The following is a 4840-nucleotide window of genomic DNA, read 5'->3' on the forward strand; positions in this document are numbered from 1 at the left end:
GGGTTAGAGGCGTAGCGTTTGTTGGCGGGTCAACAGGTGTTGGTGGGCGGGGTTAGAGGCGTAGCATTTGTGGGCGGGTCAACATGTGTTGGTGGGAGGGGTTAGAGGCATAGCTTTTCTGGGCGGGTCAACATGTGTTGGTGGGTGGGGTTAGAGGCGTGGCGTTTGTGGGTGGGTCCACAGGTGTTGGTGGGCGGAGTTAGAGGTCACTCACAGATTCAAGTTGTTTCCAGGAGCTCTCAATGTGCTGCTGGGTACGGCGGCCATCTTGGAAATGCTGCAACAACAAAACAAAAAAATAAACTGGTCAACACATTTCTATTTCATTGGTCAGACTTCTTCATCATCTTTAACTAGTTTATATTTAATTTCATACCTTATTATATCTTTCTTTTTCATTTAGAAATTTGAGATTAAGTCTTATTGTCCATGTTTGTTGTTTTTGTATTTATTCTAACAGAAAAGACCTCTCCTCAGACGCTGGTCACCTCAACATTCTCATTCTCCTCGACCTCGAATCCACCTCGAATCCTCCCTCAACATCATCGGAACTGCTCTCTCCTGGATTAAATCATATCTTACAAACAGACAACAGTTCATCAGCATCAACAACTGCACCTCCTCCACTGCTCCTCTGTCTCACGGCGTCCCCCAGGGTTCGGTGCTTGGTCCTCTTCTGTTCATCCTCTACTTGCTCCCTCTTGGTAATATCATACGTCAACATGGTCTCCACTTCCACTGCTACGCCGATGATGTCCAGCTCTACATCTCCACAAAGGCTATTACCACTGCTACTCACTCCACTCTCACCAGCTGCCTCACTGACATTACATCATGGATGCAAACCAACTCCCTCAAACTTAACTGTGATAAATGTGACATGATCATCATTGGTCCCACATCCCTCACTAGGCAAGGCAAGTTTATTTGTATATCACATTTCAACAACGAGGTAATTCAAAGTGCTTCACATAAAACCATTAAAAGCATCAAAACATAAGGCAAAAGAAAAGGAGATTTAAAAACAATTAAGAACATTCATTGAAACATTAAAAAACAGTGTAAGAAATAAAATACAGTAATAAAATGCAGAAATGTATCAATATCCTTGAATGTGGTTGAATTAAAGGCAGCAAACAGAAAAGTCTTCAGTCTTGATTTAAAGGAGCTGAGGGTCTCAGCAGACCTGCAGCTTTCTGGGACTTTGTTCCAGATATGTGGAGCAGAAACACTGAACGCTGCTTCTCCATGTTTAGTTCTGACTCTGGGAACAGAAAGTAGACCGGTCCCAGACGACCTAAGGGGTCGGGATGGTTCAGAAGGTAGCAGCAGATCAGAGATGTGTTTTGGCCCTAAACCATTCAGTGCTTTATAAACCAACAGCAGGATATTAAAGTCAATTATTTGCTGGACAGGAAGCCAGTGCAAAGACCTTAGAACTGGAGTGTCACTAAAACCGGTCACAACTTCTGCCTCACCATCGACAGCTCCACTCCGTCTCCCTCCCCACACATCCACAACCTCGGAGTCATGTTCAACAGTAACCTCTCCTTTGAACACCACGTTGACCAAATCACCAGAACTGCTTTTTTCCACTTAAAAAACATGGCCTGTCTCCGCCCATCACTCTCCTCATCTGCTGCTGAAACTCTGATCCACGCCTTCATCACCTCCAGAATCGACTACTGCAACAGCATTCTTCATGGCACATCATCCAAAATCCTAAATAAACTCCAGTACATCCAGAACTCTGCTGCTCGCCTGCTCACCCACTCCCACTCCCGTGACCACATCACCCATGTTCTCCAGAATCTCCACTGGCACCCCGTCCCACAACGGATCCAATACAGAGTCCTTCTCCTCACTCACAAAGCCCTCCACAATTAGGCCCCCCGCTACCTCACCGGCCTGCTTCACCACCACACTCCATCCCGTCGGCTCCGCTCCTCTGATGCCTCCTGTCCCTCCCACTCTGGACCAAGCACCGGACATGGACAGAGCCTTCTCCAGAGCTGCCCCCTCCCTCTGGAACTCTCTCCCCAAACACATCCGAGACTGCACCGACCTCTCCATATTCAAATCACAAATCACAACCCACCTTTTCAGAACTGCTTTTAATGTGTGACCATTATTGTGTGTTTTATGTTTTTAGTGTATAGCTTTTATCTGATGATTTTAATGTAAAGTGTCTTTGAGTATTCTGAAAAGTGCTCTATAAAATGTATTATTATCATCATTATTATCATTACTATCATTATCATCATTAGGGCTTGAGCACCGACGTCGGGCCGCGAGGTCCCTATTGAAACTGTAGGAATTATTATTATTCTCTCGAATGAAATGCCTTTTTGGGGGCTTTATGATGTCCCCAACCTCCCCATATTTGGCAAGCATATCAGGACTGCAGGAAAATTTGATATTTTATGGGTCCCATGCTCGAGCATGAAAAAATTGCTTGCTAGCGCCCCCTAGAATTTAGCCCCCTCATCCCGTATGTCCAATTAACTTGACATTTTACACAGGCATGCCACCAAATGAGGTCTCCAAAAAAGCCTCTTGGACCCCTAAGCTCCGCCTACCAAAGTTTTCCGCCATTTTGAATTTTGTGAAAAACCCATTTTTGCAACCTCCTCCTACACGCTGAGTCCGATTGCTACTAAATTTGCTGTGGATCAGTATTGGATCTATATAATAACATTGTATCAAAAGATGTTTGATATCTCATTACGTTTAGAAGATATGGACCAATGAACTTCATAAGGCGTGGCTTTGTTTTTCAATACTCAACTTCAAAACCATCTAACCTATAATCACAAAATTTGTCTCATATGTGTACATCGTATATTGTTACGCACTCTGCAATTTTCATTCCATTCATCCACTTGGGAGCAATACAGTAGTTAAGCCATTTTTGGCTTTTTTGTCAATTTTCAACGTTCTACTTTAACGAACTCCTCCGACAGAATTCATGCGATCGACTTCAAATTTGGTTAGGATGATCTAAAGATATTGATGATGAAAAGTTACTAAAATGGTCTACTGACATTGAACGACCTTCATTTTATGTGGCGCCCATTGCCGTGACAACGCGTCATTCACCATGAAAAATTAAGCAAATTTTTCTGTGGCTTAGGATGTTCAGCAAGCCTTGGAACTTTGCACAGGTGTCATAGGTGATGTAAATAAATATTTCATATGGCGTTTTGGCTTGACCGTTGAAAATTGCCTCGATAGCGCCCCCTACAAATATTCAAAAACGCAGCCCCAGCACTACGTTTGACCTACATATATGATATTTGGTAGGGACATGTATCACATGGAGACTTAAACAAAAGTATCTTGGGACCATGCTCTAAAACCAACCGGAAGTCGGCCATTTTGATTTTTGTGTGAATTTTCCCATGATTTCTAGTCGCTGTACTTTGACGAACTCCTCCTAGGAACTTTGTCAGATCCACTTCAAATTTGGTCAGTATAATCTAAAGACCTTTGCAATTAAAAGTTACTCAAAGCTTTACGTTTGATGGAATGGTGTAGCCGTGACGTGGCGGCCATTGTACATGATTCGCCATTAAACAACAAGTTGATGTAACTCCACTGGACTTGCTCAAATATGTCCCAAACTTGCCATACTTGATAACAGTCATGGCCTGAGGATGTCTACAAGCCAATTTTCACTCAAAGTCATAGCGCCACGTACTGGCAAGAGGAAGACAGCGTTATGTGACAAACGGAATCCGATTTACATGATATTTACATGATGTGGTCTATACTTGATGTTAAGCAACATAATGCATGTTTGCGCATGTTCTCTTGCATCACATAGTGGATACAGGAACTGGTGGAATATTTGCACTTCATAATTTCCAGCGTCACACAGTCCACGCTGGAAAAATCGTTGAACTCCGAGATGCGTTATCTGATGGTCAAAGACATTTGCGGCCGCATCGGCCGGCGTCCCGCCAGTACCCCCGAGACGCGGGAAGGTGCGAGGGCCGTACATCGCTGCTTGCAGCTTTAATCATTACTATTATTATTATTATAAATGAGCAAGATCGGTCAAAAGAGATGGTGTCTTCAGCTGGTTTCAGTGAGACCAGCTGAAGACACCATCTCACTTTGTGATGACAGAGAGATGCTTGCTGCTGCTTTATCATTTATTTATATATATTATATTATTTTTGACCACAAGAGGGTTTGAACGCAGGATTGACAGATTGTTTGCAAACCTAAACTAAATGATATATTACGCCTCTGAAATCTTTGCTATCGTCACTGAGCTGTTTCTCAGGGTTGATGTGCCTCATTCCATTTGCTTGTTTGTTTGTTTGTTTACTCACAGTCTTCCTCTCAGCCTTTACTTCCTGTGTGTATCGTGTCAGCTCACACACGATCTGTGTGTTGAGGTTCTCAGCGAGTTCTTCTCTCTGAATGGCGAGTTCACTCAACTGACGGAGAGTTGCTGAAAACGCCAAACACCAGGTGTACCTGCAACAACCAATGAGAAGCCAGCTTTACCTTAGTGAACCAATCACACACCTTAAAGCTGCTGTCTCATTAACATATTACCTCCACCTGTCGATGTTGTTATTGTCACTCTACACACCACACATTCATTCTCATTGGGGCACATTTATTGAGTATATTGAGAGAGAAACATGTCAGCTGACCTGCTCTCATCCTCTCTGCTCCTCTTGGGATGATACTTCTTTGACAGACTCCTGCAGACAGACAGGAGGACAGAGAGACAGGTTTATATGAATAAATGAATTCATATACATACACGAAATGTATAAGTAACATACAGGTGATGTATAGGTAACATACAGGTGATGTGTAA

General features: G+C 43.2%; 1 long non-coding RNA gene across 1 annotated transcript; it reads right to left on the reverse strand.

Moving 5' to 3' along the window:
- Nucleotides 1-6: 6 nt before the first annotated feature.
- Nucleotides 7-4797, reverse strand: LOC116379305 (uncharacterized). The gene is made up of 3 exons (XR_004212402.1): nt 4671-4797; nt 4341-4488; nt 7-277 (listed from the first exon to the last, which is right to left on the reverse strand). It is a non-coding gene; the product is annotated as an uncharacterized LOC116379305 (long non-coding RNA).
- Between the last annotated feature and the right edge of the window lie 43 nt (nt 4798-4840).

Source organism: Anarrhichthys ocellatus, unplaced genomic scaffold (genome assembly GCF_004355925.1).
Source record: "Anarrhichthys ocellatus isolate YVR2014 unplaced genomic scaffold, GSC_Weel_1.0 scaffold4073, whole genome shotgun sequence".
Classification (NCBI taxonomy): domain Eukaryota; kingdom Metazoa; phylum Chordata; class Actinopteri; order Perciformes; family Anarhichadidae; genus Anarrhichthys; species Anarrhichthys ocellatus.